Genomic DNA, 16317 nt, shown 5'->3' with positions numbered 1-16317 from the left:
GGGAGGGAAGCTGGGACTTTTATCGACCACATCCTGTTTTCTAGTAACGGTGATTACTTAAACTTGTATGTGAGAGAGGAAAGTCTAAGTGATCACAATAGCATCTGTGTAACCATACCCGGTAGAGGTGCCATAATAGAGACCAGGGAATTTTGTACCACTGAAATTGTCTCCAGCAGACCTAATGGCCCGAGGATTAAATGGACAGGGGCCAATTCTGCGGCCAAACAAAGGGAGGTCGTTGTTAGCTGCAAAGCTGAGATTAGTTACTGTCTGAATGACGTTATTGATCCTGATCTCTTGTTATCACAATTTATCAGTATTAATGCTGTCATTGAGGGTATCTTCAGGAAAAAATTGTCAACCAACAAAATTGTAAAATTGGGTTGGTTTGATATCTCTTGTACTGTAGCACTTCGGGATCTGAAGGTTGCCTTAAAGTCTAAACCACGAGACGGCAATAGAATTAAACAAATAAGGACCAATTATAAAATGGCCATTACTAACAGGAAAAAGGTCTTAAAGAGAGAAGCATGGGATAAGTTGAACGAAGCAGTTGAGACAAAAAACAGCAAACTCTATTGGGAAACAGTCAACAGCCCATTTTTAAATACAGAAGGCATCCCGGAAATCACCTCTCATATTGCATGTGAGGAGTGGATTACCCATTTTACAAAAATTTTTAACCCTGCAGGGACTTTATTAACACCACCCCTTGTTGAATCGTCCATATGGACACCGCTACCTCTGGGGATAACCCTGGATGAGGGACTGGAAGGCCTTACCAACAGCAAGGGAGGGAAGGCCCCGGGCCCCGATGGGGTCCCAATGGACTTATTAAAAGATGCACCTGACTTGTGGGCCCCCATCTTAGTGAGGACCTTCAATTGCGCAGCTGAAGGTAACATTCCCCCTTCCTGGGGCCAATCGGTTATTATCCCTTTATTTAAAAAAGGAAGCAAATCTGAGGCCGCCAACTATCGACCTATTTCTTTACTGGACGCCTCAGTAAAGGTTATGAGCAGAATTCTGCTCATAAGGTTAGAAACTTGGGTCGAAGACATGAATATTTTAACCAAGGTGCAATATGGATTTAGGAAAGGCATGGGCACTTTAGAGCAATGCGTAAATCTGGATCTTTTAATCAACAAATATACAGTAGCTAAAAAGGGCAATTTATTTTTATGTTTTGCTGACTTGAGCAGCGCGTTCGACTTAGTCGATCATAGTATTCTTTGGCAGGTTTTACTGGAGTTAGGAGCACCGTCAGAAATAGTCCATTTTTTGGCAAGACTCTATGAGAAACTTTCTTGTAAAGTCCGATACGGTACCCGTGGTGAATGCACACCATTTTTTAAAGTATCAAGGGGCATCCGGCAAGGATGCGTATTAGCCCCTCTTTTATTTTCTCTTTTTATTAATTGTGTTGATCGCACCTTAGCTACTATACCGGCAGACGCTCCGCTGATTGGTGGCAATCCTGTCACAATCTTATTATATGCGGATGACGCTGTCCTTTTATCTCGCACCCAGATAGGCTTACAGCGTCTCATAAACAGTTTTATGCTGTTCATCAAAAATAGGAGACTCTGTGTCAATAAATCAAAGACCTTTGTTATGCTGTGTGGTCAGTCCGCTAATAAACTGAAGTCTAGTTTTTATTTAGACAATGACAAAATGCTCCAAGTTAAATCATTTTGTTATTTAGGTATCACCTATGCCAATGACGGATCCTGGAAATCCGAGTTCGATAATATCAGGATGAAAATGATGCGAACTACAAGCAGCGTATTTCGCTTTGCTTCTAAACTCGGATCAAGAAGTATCCGAGATATGATTAATATATATAATATACGCTGTGTTCCTTCTGTATTGTACGGGGCGGGTGTGTGGGGCCACACAGATGGCACACTTTTACAAAAAGATGAAAATAAGTTTTTAAAAAGAGTGTTGTGCCTCCCCCATTCTGCTTCTGTTCAATTAGTCCATGATGAGGTCGGGGTCGAGTTTATTTCTGACTTAGCAGCCGTTCGCCCACTTTTATTATGGCGTTCTATTTGGGCTAAGCCAGAGACTCGATTCACTCAAGAAATTATTCTTGATTGTATAGGCTTGGACTTCTCATCACGTATCCTTTGGCTGAAATATATCCACTTTTGGTATAAAAAGATGTTTGACATCGATGTTTTCCTTGACCCTGAATCGGTGGTTGACATACCCAAAAAAGAAATCAAACAAACTTTTTTAAAGTATAAAAAGAAAGGTCGCGATGAGGTGTCTGGCAAGTTGGCTACTGTGAAATTCTACAATGAACTCAGTTTACCATCAGGGTTCCAAGCTTACCTTTCAGTGGTCAACCGCCCTTCTCATCAATTTGTCCTAACTCGTGTTAGGCTGGGTATTGTACACCACCTTGTGGCATTTCCAGTACAGAAACTTAAATCAGAAACTCCCTGCCCATGTGACAACATTTCACGCCAGAGTTGCTGCCATTTTCTACTCTTTTGCAAATTTTATCAGTTTTTAAGAATCAGGTATTTAAAACCTATTTTTATCAAATATAACATACGGTCTTTTAAGAATGCCCTTGCATTATTATCAGCACTTGAGAATGAGGATATTTGTTTTTTTACTGCTACTTTTATTTTGAAATGTACAGCTGCCAGGAAATGTATTGTATTGTCATAATTCTTATATGTTCCTGTCTGTACCTTATGTTTTTATATATTGTATGTTACAAATAATTATGCAAATTGCTCTCTTTATTCTCGGCCCGACTTAAACTGTATAGTGCCAGGAAGAGTATTTTCTGTGATAAACCATTTTTTGGCTTTGTTTTCATAGCTACACTCCCCTGCCACCTAGTCTCTAATGTTTAATGCTTAATTATTATTTTATGTACTTATTGCACCCGTAGTTACCTTATTTGGAAAAGTACAGCTGCCAGGAAGTGTTTAGAGTTGCCATATTTTACACCGTCCTGTCTGTACTTATTTTGTTTCAAATTTATTTTTGTTATTTATAATGTTTCATGTCCTTGGCCTGGATTTCGTTCCAAAAATTATAGTTGTCAGGATATGTACCACATGAGATGTTTATAACCTCTGTTATACGTGAACCCCTGCGTTTTTAGTTATCATCATATCTACAAATATGAATTAACACCTAGATTTGTTATTATTTATTATGTCCTCTCCGCATATTTCTGGAGTTCTCTTTTACAATTTAGCCTTCTTATAATAATTTTAATGTAATGAATTGTTATATAAGTTTTGCTTGTATGATTTGTACTAACAAATCGAATAAAAGCTTTGAAACTGTGTCCAGTAGTCAGTTAGTCTTGGGCAGTCCCATAGGGTGTGATAAAAGGTCCCTTCCTCACCACAACCTCTTAGGCAGTATGGGTGTGTTGTTAGTCCTATCTTGTGTAGAGTGGTTCTAGCGTAGTATGAGCGATGTAGTATTCGTAACTGCACTAAGCCGAGGCGTGTGGGGATGCCCACTTCCTTCGGAGATGCCAGGGCCTCTTGCCATTCGGAATCATCAATTGCCCCACAGTCATGAGACCACTTCTCTCGCAATGGGCCTGTTGGGTCGGGTAAGTTATTTACTGACTTACGATAAATTAAGGAAGTCGCTTTCAATGGCATGTAGTCTGTCAATAGCCTGTCCTCGAGGGGGGCGCTTCTGGGACCTCCGATTCAGGCGTTAGCGCCGTCATTAGGGCGTGGCGTATCTGTATATATCTGAATTGTTCTGACGGGGCCAACTTATATTGCTGTCTCAGGGTCTCAAAGGGTAGTACTTGTCCTTTCTGCCACATATCCCCAATCGTCGAAATGCCGATAGCATCCCAACGGTCGAAGCCCCTGGTGTGTCTGAGCTTCCCCAACCTCTTCGTGTCCCACAATGGAGTCAGCTGTGTCAATACCCCGCGCCATCCCAACTTGGCTTGTGCTGTATGCCATATTGTGAGTGTGTGCTTCAGCGGTCCAAACTTTGTGAGACATAGTTTTTTATCATAAAGGGGGGCCAACATACCAGACAGTCCCAACTGTGCTCTGTCTGCCTTTAAAGCCGGTTCAGATTGCGGAAGATGTAACCAATGATTAATGACTTTTAGCTGTGCTTCCCAGTAATAGAGAAAAGTGTCTGGGAGCGCTATACCGCCGCTGTACCAGCTTGTGGTATACGTGCGGGTTTATGGCCCCATAGCAGAACCGACACCTGCGCTGCGATCGGTTTAAAGTAGGTGGTATTCACAGGGTACGGTGTATTTTCCAAAAATATACAGGAAACGGGGCAGAGCCATCATTTTAAAAAGTGCTGCTTTGCCCAGCAGAGTCAGCGGCAGCGATTCCCAGTGACGTATGTCACATTTGAAATGCTCAAGAGGGGGTTGCAAATTGTATTTATTCAAGTCGGCAGGGCCAGACGTGATGTGAATCCCTAAATATTTAAATGTGTTGTGTGCAGTCTGTAGTGGGCAGCCGTCCGGTAAGCGGGGCGGTGGGCCATGCAGTATGTACATGGTGCATTTGGACCAATTAATAGAGTAACCGGACGCTCGCCCATAGGCTGTGCAGACATCCAAAAGAGTGTTAATAGAACGCCTAGGGGAGGAGAAGTACAACAGGATATCGTCTGCATATAGGGAGATCCTATCTTCCCAATCATCAGTCCACTTAAGGCCCTTAATAGTAGGTTCCCATCTTATCCATTCCGCCAGTGGTTCCAAAACTAGGGCAAATAGTAGTGGCGACAGTGGGCAGCCCTGACGTGTGCCTCTGGCCAGGGGAAAATCTGGGGACATATGGCCATTAGCAGTGACATGTGCCATAGGCTTCGCATATAGGAGGCGGATCCAGGCACAGAACCGCGGGCCAAACCCCAAATGGTGCAGCGCCGCAAATAGGAATGGCCAATGGACCGCGTTGAACGCCATATGTGCGTCCAGCGAGAGTATCACCGCCGGCCTCTTAGAAGTATTCCGCACGCGCCATCACTCCATGCACCCTCCTCAAATTAAGCACTGTGTTTCTGCCAGGCATAAAGCCAGACTGATCTTTATGTATGAGTTTAGATAAGTGTGATGAGAGACGTAGCGGCAGTAACTTGGCAAGTATTTTGGCCTCGGCATTCATGAGGGAGATCGGCCGATAGGATGCACACTGGTCCGCCGGTTTCCCAGGATTCAGTATAGCTACTATAGTAGCTGTGCGTTGGTCCGGCGGTAGTTCCCCTGCCTCCAGGCTTTCAGTAAACATATTCAGTAGATGCGGTGCCACTGAGTCCGACATTTGTTTGTACAATTCAACTGGTATGCCGTTGGGCCCCAGCGCCTTGCCCGACTGTAATGCTTTGATAGCTAGCGCCACCTCATCTGGCGTGAGGTCCTCGTCTAGGGATTGCGCTTCCTCCGGGTTCATTTGGGCATCTTAAGGTCCTTGACCTATGTGAGTGCATCCTCCTCTGAGATTGTAGAGGCTGAGGAATATATTGTTGTGTAATGTTGTGCTAGCATGTTTACTATCATGTGTGGGTCTGTAGTAGGTTGTCCTCCCATCACTGCAAGCTGCGCTATCCATCTGTCCCGCCTTTCCGGTTTGTCTAGCCATGCTAATAGCTTGCCTGCCTTTTCCCCAATATCATACATTTTGTGTCGCGTATTTGCCAGTTGTTGCGTGACCATTGCAGTCAAGTGTGCCTTATGTCGGCGCTGCGCTAACCGTAAACTAAGGGACAGTGCAGGATTTGGGCCAGTAGCGTGTCGTGCCTCCGCATTCTCTACCGCTGTTTCTAAAGCTAGAAGTTCCGATTGTCCCTCACGTTTGTGATGCACAATAGAGGCTATTGCCCTCCCTCTAAGTACTGTCTTATATGCCTCCCATAATGTAACAGAAGAGGACACAGAACCAACGTTGTCCTGAAAATAATGTTTAGTCACCGTTTTTAGTTCCTTCCTAAACTTAGGATTGTGAAGGTAGCCAGGATGTATTGGATAGGTCCGACGCCGTTTTTGCTGGTGGTGTATGAAACTTATCATAAGGGGGAATGATCAGAAATGCCCCGTGGTCTAATTTCCACACTGGAGACACCGCAAGGGCCTCCCACCGACCCCAAAATATAATCAGTTCTAGAGAGGCTATTATGTACTCCTGAATGATATGTATATTGACGGTCCAAAGATTGATACTCCCTCCAAAGGTCCATAGCTGCTATGAAGCCTCCCAAACGTGATGTCCCTGGCGTAGCCGATCTGGGAGGGAATCTATCCACTGAGTCATCAATCAACAAGTTAAAGTCCCCTCCAATAAGTAGTTCACCTTCCGGAAGCCCCAATAGAAATGCACTGAGATCCGTAAGGACCGCCGCCTGTAAGGCCGGCGGTATGTAAACTGATACAATATTAACAGGCTTCCCTTCCCAATGCGCATGTATAGCCGCAAATCTACCTGCGTTGTCGGATTTGACTGTCTGTATAATTAAGGGGAACTGTTTTTTAACCAGTATACCAACCCCCCTAGAGCCCGAGGTAAATTCACAGTGGACCGCCATCCGGAAACCCCACCTGTCCAATGCCTTGGTAGCCGTGCCTGTGAGGTGTGTCTCTTGTAGGAGCACCACCGATGCGCCCCCCCCCCTTTTTATGCATTGTAAAACCAGGCCACGTTTAACTTTATCCCCCAGTCCGCGGACATTCCAAGTGAGTATATTCAGGGACGAGTTTATGACATCAGGCCCTCCCTGTGAACTAGCTTGTGAGTCATCCCCCATCATCAGATGAAGGAATTCAGGCCTGCAAGTGACCTGTTTGGCACAAAGGTTAAGAGCTGTTTCTGTGTGCATTGATACAGTGCAAGACAAATCACATCCGTGTATTCCCGGACCATTAAACAAAAAACATAGTGAACTTACTCCCCCTCCATCCCCTCTCCCTGCCACCCTGCCTTGCGGACTCAGAACTGCCCGCCACCCCAACTTAGCAGAGGGCTTAATAACCCCATCCTGAAACTTTGTTGCTTATATTAACAGGGGGTTGGAAAGTCCAAGGAGGACCAGACAATCCCCTCCAGTTCCAAAGTCCCGATCCGCCATTATTATCATTGTCATTAGTCAGGGGAGGTGAGTCCCAATCAGTAGCCACAGGCACTACAGTATATACTAACAGAAGAAAAAGGGGGAGATACTTCCCTTGTGCGTGAAGGAATCATTCCCCGGAGTCCTTGTTCGCATTGGCCTCCTCTCCTTCCTCCCGCTCAGCTTCTTCAGGTTCGCCAGTCTTTCCCTGTCGTTTACGCCACCCGCTCTGTCGACCAGACCCCTCCTCCGGACGCCATCCTTCAAGCCAGTCGTGTGCTTCCTCCGGCGTATCAAAAAAACAGGTTTTCTTATCAGCCACCACTCTAAGGCGTGCCGGGAAGAGCATGGAGTATGGGAGTTCGCGGGATCTCAGCGTCTTCTTTACCTCAAGAAAGCTTCTGCGTCGCGCCGCCACTGTTACCGTGTAGTCGGGAAAAAAAGAGACCTCCGAGTTTTGGATCCGTATGGGCGGTGCCACCCTCGCTGTCTGGCGAATAGCGTCTCGGTCCCTGAAGTTGAATATGCGCGCCAATACAGGCCGCGGACGGGCCCCAGGTGGTGGGCACCCTCCTGGTACCCTGTGGGCCCGTTCCACAGTGAAAAAGTTTGAAAGGCCTTTGGGTTGCAGCGTATTCTTTATAAGATCCTCCACGTAGAGGTCCATGGCAGGTCCCCCTTTCGATTCCGGCAGCCCAAATATGCGAATGTTATTGCGGCGGGAGCGCCCTTCCTGTTCGTCCAGCTTGTCCGCCATACACCGATTGTCTTCCTCTAGTTGCGTTACTCTCTTGACTAGGAGTGCAGTGTCTGTAGTAAGTGACGTCGTCACCTGCTCCACCGCAGTGACTCTAGAAGAGATTTTTTGTAAATCCGCCCTTAGGAGCGTGACGTCCGTCGAGATTGTACCCACCGTGGTCTGTACCTGGTGCAGGGCCGCCATGATATCCTCCAGCGTTATTACGGGGTTTCCCCCCCCCCTCTTCTCACTTAGCACCAGTTCCTTTCGGACTCGGCAATGGGGGAAAGTCTTTAGTATAGGCATATTTTAAAAGCTTGCTTTGCTGGGTCGCGCGATTGCCTCTGCCACTCATCTCGGAACAGTGTCCGCGGTCCTTCACCACACTGTTACCGACGCCGTGTGCGCCGTCGGTGTTATAGGTACCCCTAGCGCCTTCAACAGGTGTGTCGTGGATGCGTCCGTGTAGGCCCTCGTGATGCACACACTGTCAGTCCTGATACTTGCACCGCTAGTTTAGCATCCACAGGGCCTCTACCATGGACTTTAAGGCTTCCTGCAACCAGCCAGGCCCTTAATGATCAGCAGAGCAGGCAAGCCGAGGGGGAAGCGGCCAAACCCCAGACCCACCGAGGACCAGAGTGATCGTGTATTTAGACCCTTCAAGCGGATGCCGTGCTGCTGGGCTTATATCCTGGATATTTTGCGTTCAGGGCAAGGTAGGTTTCGGTGGCGCCGTTTTCGCACTGTGCATAGCGTGGTTTGACGCCAGGAATCACGCCAGTATCATGTGCCCCCACACGTATCCGTCCACTTCTGTCCTGCTGTGCCTGGCTTTTAACTGGTGTTTTACACGGTTGGCTCGTTAGGGGCCCTTCACACACTGTCAGTCCGTGCTGTGCTCATTATACCTCCAGCCCCCCTGCTCACCGCCACCGGAGAGTAGCAGAGATTCCAGAGGCTCTCTTGGAAGGCTGCCGCCAGTAGAGCGAGGATGATGGTTCGGTCTGATCACACCCAGAGCCTCTATCGCCGACTTCAGATTTTTGTATCAGTGCGGTAGCCCCGCAGCTCACGCCACACGCAGATAGTCTCTGCACGCTCGCACCGCAATTGTCACCGTTGGCACCTCTTATCGCCAGCTGTCTCTCCGTCGGCGTTTAGATCGACGCCGCCCCTGCGCCGAGACAGCCGCGCCGTTCACGTTCTGGGGGAGCCGCTAAAATTTAATCCGGTGCTGGAAGCGTGGGCAGAGGCCGCAGTCTTCTGGCCGTTGGTACTTCGTGTTCCAAAGTCGGAGGGGCTTCGGAAAAGGATCATCCAAGTCCGCTTCACCTCCGCCGCCGAAATATTCACTGTGGGACAATGTTTGAGCCAGATAATTGGACGGATTTACTAGGGGAGTCGGTCTCACCCTCGGAGCTCCACTAGGCTGCGGCCATCTTGGTTGGCTGCAAGCCAAGCCCCCCCTTCACTTCATTTTTGTCCCAAAGATCCCTAATGTGGGAACTGCCAATTAGGTCCCACTTATCGAAGCCCTTAGAGTTGCCCAGGTCGCCCAGCCTCTGGGAATCCCACAACAGTGTGGCAAGGGTCAGTCTATTGCTCCAGCCTAGCAGAGCACTCGCCGAGTGCCAGATCTTGACTGAGTGATTGGTGGGACCAGTCAGTGGCACAGGAATAGGTTCCATTTGGAAAGAGCCATCTGTCCATATTAAACCCTGGGTCGTCGAGTCTGCCGTAGGTGCCATGATTTATTGCCACAAGGTGTGCAGCCCAGTAATAGTTCTTGATGTTGGGCAAACCGATGCCCCAATCGTACCAGCCGAGCGTAAGTACATTTTTTCAATCTTTGATGCAAGATTTAGGCGTGTCTCTGGCTAAAGAGAATACAGAAGGACCTGATACATGTCTCATGTTTCTAGGTATTGAGATTGATTCAGAGACAATGGAGGCCAGGTTGCCAGTTATTAACGTGCAAGAAATTGTAAAAATTTTTAGAACATGCTAAGATGTCACCGAAGCTTACTCTGTTCAAGATACAGCGGTTATTGGGGCACCTAAACTTTGCTTGCAGGGTAGTAAAGGCTGGGAGATCCTTCTGTCGGAGGTTGGGCTTTGCAATGGCTGAGGTATCATTACCTCATCACAGGGTTAGAGTGTCTCTTTCCATGAGGTCCGATTTTGAGGTTAGAATGATGTTCCTAAAAAGCTTCAACGGTGTCCCTATCAGGTCTTTGGATGAACGCTTTGTATGGTCAGTAGAAAGTTTTCCGATGTGTCAGGAGCTAACGATTTCGGGCCTTTCTGGGACGGAAATGGTGTGCGGAACCATGGCCTCATAAGTGGGTTAATGAGAATCGCAGTATTGCATTCTTTGAATTCTTTCCCGATAGTAGCTTTGATAGTTTGGGGCAAGTTTTTGGCAAACAAGTCAGTGCTTTTCCATGTCGACAATAAAACTTTGTTGATTTGGCGAATGGGTAGAAGGCAAAAGAGAAACGTCTGCTTAAACTGTTTCAGAGATTTATGCTGTGTTGCTTGATGTTTAATATAACATTTAGAGCAGGGGTCTCTAACCTTTTGAGTAATGAGAGCCACTTATGTTTAGTGAAAATCATTGTAAGCTACTAATATTATTAGTGTTGTAATAGTGATCACATTAGACAAGATTACATAAGGGCCACCATATGCATGGTTACCAGCAGTGACCACCTGAGTTAACCACACAAAGCTGTCATGTAAAAATGGTTTTGTCAATCTGAAATGCCTCTACATAGGTAACACAAAGCAGCCACAGCTGCAAAGGCCTGGGAATTAAGCTATATTAGTAACAAGTCTTCCCATAGGATTCATCTCTCAAAACTCTGTTTAAAATATTTCGGAAATTCAGCCATTTTTCTTCAGCTTATCAGTTCTGAAAATACACAGATTTTTATCTTGAACACATAATTTTGGCATACGTGTAATAAGTCAAGTAATGAAATGATCAAATTACGTAGGTCCAGATGCGCACAGGCGAGCTACTTACAGGTAGCTGGACAGCTACTAGTAGCTCGCGAGCTACTTGTTGGAGAAGCCTGATTTAGAGTTAAGCCTATCCCTGGTCTGGACAATAATATAGCAGATGCGTTATCTCATTCTCAATGGTTGAGATTCCGTGGTTTGGCCACCACAGCAGACCGAGAAAAGACGCAAATTCCTCAGGAGGTACAGTGTCTAGCAGACTGAAGATAATGATGTTGGTGGAACACTCTCTTGCTATCAGCACAGGTTTAGCTTATAAAAGAGCTTGGCCGGAATTTCTCCAGTCGGGTGCGGCTTGTCCTGACAATGGTCAAGTAGGCTCTTTACTACGTAATGATGACATACTGCATTTTGTTCTGAGCAACATTGACAGGAATATATCCGCTACCACCATTGCGGGGAAGCTTTCAGGTATTTCTTTCTACGGTAAGTGCTTTTGGAGCTATGACCCCTCTTTAGGTGAATTGGGAAGGGGAATTTTGTTAGGTTGGTCTAAAATAAAGAGAAGGGGCACTGTACTTCGCAAACCTATATCTTTTTCCTTACTGGGGGGTATTGTACCATCACTGCCTACACTTTGTTATGCCAAATTTGAAGCTTCACTGTTTAAACTTTGCATGCTATGGTTATTGTTTGGAGCCTTTAGGGTATCTGAGTTGGTAGGAAAATCCTTTCTTCAAGGGTTAAAATATTCCAATGTGTCAACCTCACCGAATTAACTAAGTATGCTTTTAGAATCCTCAAAAATGGAACAAAGAGGTAAAGGGGCTACTGAGATGTTGCGGAAGCTTGGCGGTCCGCTATGTCCTTGGTCAGCTTGGTTACAATTTAAAAAGTTTGAAAGGTATCCAAATAATTATTTTATTTTTCAGCATCAGGTTAGATTTGCCTTAACCGCTTCTCAGCTTTTAGCGGTCTTGAGAAAATCTTTGCTTTTATTAGATCTTAACCCTTTAGAATTTGGTACCCATTCTTTTTGGATAGGAGCAGCTTCAGAAGCTGTCAAAAGGGGGTTTTCTTTACAGCAGCTGCGAAGGTTGGGCTGCTGGACATCAAATTGCTGTTTGAAAAATGTTAGAGATTTGAATACATTTTAGACATCATTTCGGTCTTGCTAACATCTGTTTCGTTCCAGGTCGTTAAATCTTTTCTCCGGCATCCATGGCGAACGTCTTGATTGTCGGACACTTATTCGTGAGATGTGCGGCCAAACAAGTTGAGAGGAGCCACTATGGGTCAAATTTGGTTTTTAGTTTTGAGGACACTAACATTACTTGGTTTGTAAGTTTATCCGTATTAGCTTCTTCTTAAGCCAACCCCTAAGATTTTGCTGCTTCATCTGGGTGAGAATGATCTGGTACAGCTATTGGGCCTAGGCCTTCTGCTTGATTTTAAAGCTGACTTGGCAAAAATTGTTACAACCTGGCCTTCTATAAAAATCATATTTACTGCTCTGGTTCCAAGGTGGGTTTGGAGGGGTGCCGAAAGGTTTTCAGCTATTGACAGAGCCAGGTGCATGTTTAATAGAGAGCTTCGTCAGTTCTGCATCATTAACAATATCAGCTGGCTATCACATGATGACATTGGTAAAGATGATTTTCAATTTTTTAGACCGGATGGGGTTCACCTGTCTTTTATTGCGAATGAACTCCACCTTGAGAACATTAAAGACAAATTATCTCACATTCTGGGTTTACATCCATTGGGTTGAGGGATTGCATAAGCGGCTTTCCCTTCTGGGGGATTGCATTTTTGAGCTTTTGAGTATTTATTGGGGATTTTCTCTCATTAAACGTTTGTTCTGTAGCAAGCTGAGTTCCGAACTTATTTATTCTTGTTATAACGCACAGAAGTCTATATTTTATTTCTAAAATCACAAGAAATTGGGGGAAGGGGTGGGACAGGAAAAACGCCTTTACAGGGTTTTTTCCTGGTGGCAGATTTGGAAGGGATTGAGGCAGGCAGGAAGGATTGAGGCAGGCGGGAAGGATTGTGGCAGACAGAATAGCTTAGGACAGAGGCAAAACAGAGAAATGAGGCAGGAGGTAGGAAGGGGGACAAACTAAGGGGTTGGGGTCAATGTTTAAAGTGGGGTGAAATTCATGGGGATCAATATGGGGAAAAATTCATGGGGGAAAAGTCATGAGGGATCGATATGGGGGAAAATTCATGGGGATCGATATGGGGATATTTCATAGTGGATCATGGAGGGGTGGGGTTACATGCAAGTTCATCGATTGCATTATTGTGTTGAATCTGTTGTTGTTGGTGGATTTGGAGTTGGAGGATGGATTTGGAGTTGGAGGGTGGATTTGGAGTTGGAGGGTGGATTTGGAGTTGGAGGGTGGATTTGGAGTGGGAGGGTGGAGTTGGAGGGTGGAGTTGGAGTTGGAGGGTGGATTTGGAGTTGGAGGGTGGATTTGGAGTTGAAGGGTGGATTTGGAGTTGGAACGTAGATTTGGAGAGTGGATTTGTAGTTGGAGGGTGGATTTGGAGTTGGAGGGTGGAGTTGCAGGGTGGATTTGGAGTTGGAGGGTGGATTTGGAGTTGGAGGGTGGATTTGGAGTTGAAGGGTGGATTTGGAGAGTGGATTTGTAGTTGGAGGGTGGATTTGGAGTTGGAGGGTGGAGTTGGAGGGTGGAGTTGGAGGGTGGAGTTGGAGGGTGGATTTGGAGTTGGAGGGTGGATTTGGAGTTGGAGGGTGGATTTGGAGTTGGGGGGTGGAGTTGGAGGGTGGAGTTGGAGTTGGAGGGTGGATTTGGAGTTGGAGGGTGGAGTTGGAGGGTGGATTTGGAGTTGGAGCTTGGATTTGGAGGGTGGAGTTGGAGTTGTATAGTGGATTTGGAGATGGAGGGTGGAGTTGGAGGGTGGATTTGGAGTTGGAGGGTGGATTTGGAGTTGGAGGGTGGATTTGGAGGGTGGAGTTAGAGTTGGAGGGTGGAGTTGGAGGGTGGAGTTGGATGGTGGAGTTGGAGGGTGGAGTTAGAGTTGGAGGGTGGAGTTAGAGTTGGAGGGTGGAGTTGGAGGGTGGAGTTAGAGTTGGAGGGTGGAGTTGGAGGGTGGAGTTGGAGGGTGGAGTTGGAGGGTGGAGTTAAAGTTGGAGGGTGGAGTTGGAGGGTGGAGTTAGAGTAGGAGGGTGGAGTTGGAGGGTGGAGTTGGAGAGTGGAGTTGGAGGGTGGAGTTGGAGTGGGAGGGTGGAGTTGGAGTGGGAGGGTGGAGTTGGAGTGGGAGGGTGGATTTGGAGTGTGGAGTTGGAGAGTGTAGTTGGAGGGTGGAGTTGCAGTTGGAGGGTAATTTTTGGAGTTGGAAGGTAATTTTTGGAGTTGGAGGGTGGATTTGGAGTTGGAGGGTGGATGTGGAGTTGGAGGGTGGAGTTGGAGGGTGGAGTTGGAGGGTGGAGTTGGAGTTGGAGGGTGGAGTTGTAGTTGGAGGGTGGATTTGGAGTTGGAGGGTGGATTTGGAGGGTGGATTTGGAGTTGGAGGGTGTGTGTGCCTGGTGAAAGCGTGCACTGATGTCTGGTGCTGTGTGTCTGCTTGGTGAAAGCGTGCACTGATGTCTGGTGGTGTGTGCCTGGTGGAAGCGTGCACTGACGGCTGGTGGTGTTTGTGCCTGGTGAAAGCGTGCACTGACGACTGATGGTGTCTGTGCCTGGTGAAAGTGTGCACTGACGGCTGGTGCTGTGTATGCCTGGTGAAAGAGTGCACGGACGGCTGGAGGTGTGTGTGCCTGGTAAAAGTGTGCACTGACGCTGGTGGTGTGTGCCTGGTGAAAGCGTGCACCGACGGCTGGTGGTGTGTGTGTGACTGGTGAAAGCGTGCACTGATGGCTGGTGGTGTGTGTGTGCCTGGTGAAAGCGTGCACTGACGTCTGTTGGTGTGTGCCTGGTGGAAGTGTGCACTGACAGCTGGTGGTTTTTGTGCCCAGCGAAAGCGTGCACTGATGGCTGGTGGTGCGTGTGCCTGGTGGAAGCGTGCACTGACGGCTGGTGGTGTGTGTGCCTGGAGAAAGCGTGCCCTGACGCTGGTGGTGTGTGACTGGTGAAAGCGTGCACTGATGGCTGGTGGTGTGTGTGTGCCTGGTGAAAGCGTGCACTGCTGTCTGTTGGTGTGTGCCTGGTGGAAGTGTGCACTGACAGCTGGTGGTTGTTGTGCCCGGCGAAAGCGTGCACTGATGGCTGGTGGTGTGGTGTGTGTGTGTCTGGTGAAAGCGTGCACTGATGGCTGGTGGTGTGTGTGTGTGGCTGGTGAAAGCGTGCACTGATGGATGGTGGTGGTGTGTGTGCCTGGTGAAAGCGTGCACTGACGGCTGGTGGTGTGTGTGCCTGGTGAAAGCGTGCACTGACGCTGGTGGTGTGTGCCTGGTGAAAGCGTGCACTGACGGCTGGTGGTGTGTGTGTGTGACTGGTGAAAGCGTGCACTGATGGCTGGTGGTGTGTGTGTGCCTGGTGAAAGCGTGCACTGCCGTCTGTTGGTGTGTGCCTGGTGGAAGTGTGCACTGACAGCTGGTGGTTTTTGTGCCCGGCGAAAGCGTGCACTGATGGCTGGTGGTGTGTGTGTGGCTGGTGAAAGCGTGCACTGATGGCTGGTGGTGTGTGTGTGTGGCTGGTGAAAGCGTGCACTGATGGCTGGTGGTGGTGTGTGTGCCTGGTGAAAGCGTGCACTGACGGCTGTTGGTGTGTGTGCCTGGTGAAAGCGTGCACTGACGCTGGTGGTGTGTGCCTGGTGAAAGCGTGCACCGACGGCTGGTGGTATGTGTGTGACTGGTGAAAGCGTGCACTGATGGCTGGTGGTGTGTGTGTGCCTGGTGAAAGCGTGCACTGCCGTCTGTTGGTGTGTGCCTGGTGGAAATGTGCACTGACAGCTGGTGGTTTTTGTGCCCGGCTAAAGCATGCACTGATGGCTGGTGGTGTGTGTGTGGCTGGTGAAAGCGCGCACTGATGGCTGGTGGTGTGTGTGTGTGTGTGGCTGGTGAGAGCGTGCACTGATGGCTGGTGGTGGTGTGTGTGCCTGGTGAAAGCGTGCACTGACGGCTGGTGGTGTGTGCCTGGTGGAAGCGTGCACTGACGGCTGGTGGTGTTTGTGCCTGGTGAAAGCGTGCACTGACGACTGATGGTGTCTGTGCCTGGTGAAAGTGTGCACTGACGGCTGGTGCTGTGTATGCCTGGTGAAAGAGTGCACGGACGGCTGGTGGTGTGTGTGCCTGGTAAAAGTGTGCACTGACGCTGGTGTGTGTGTGACTGGTGAAAGCGTGCACTGATGGCTGGTGGTGTGTGTGTGCCTGGTGAAAGCGTGCACTGACGTCTGTTGGTGTGTGCCTGGTGGAAGTGTGCACTGACAGCTGGTGGTTTTTGTGCCCAGCGAAAGCGTGCACTGATGGCTGGTGGTGCGTGTGCCTGGTGGAAGCGTGCACTGACGGCTGGTGGTGTGTGTGCCTGGTGAAAGCGTGCCCTGATGCTGGTGGTGTGTGACTG

The 16317-nt window shown here is 48.0% G+C and overlaps 1 protein-coding gene and 1 long non-coding RNA gene across 7 annotated transcripts in view; one reads left to right on the top strand and one right to left on the bottom strand.

Moving 5' to 3' along the window:
- The window catches only part of LOC144821341 (uncharacterized), a 399934-nt gene that overhangs the window by 6624 nt on the left and 376993 nt on the right, over positions 1–16317 (top strand). For 5 of the 6 annotated variants that reach the window (XR_013608333.1, XR_013608330.1, XR_013608332.1 and 2 more), the window contains exon 3: positions 11982–12127. The exons of the other annotated variant lie outside the window; for it this stretch is intronic. This is a non-coding gene — a long non-coding RNA (uncharacterized LOC144821341). The remainder of the gene's footprint in view (positions 1–11981; positions 12128–16317) is intronic. 6 annotated transcript variants of the gene reach the window in all.
- Positions 1–16317, bottom strand: part of YIPF7 (Yip1 domain family member 7) — a 623048-nt gene that overhangs the window by 335220 nt on the left and 271511 nt on the right. The window lies entirely within an intron of this gene.

This window comes from Lissotriton helveticus, chromosome 2_2 (assembly GCF_964261635.1).
Source record: "Lissotriton helveticus chromosome 2_2, aLisHel1.1, whole genome shotgun sequence".
NCBI classification, from domain to species: domain Eukaryota; kingdom Metazoa; phylum Chordata; class Amphibia; order Caudata; family Salamandridae; genus Lissotriton; species Lissotriton helveticus.
Note: the sequence above shows the minus strand (reverse complement) of the source record. Positions and strands in the feature narration are given on the sequence as shown.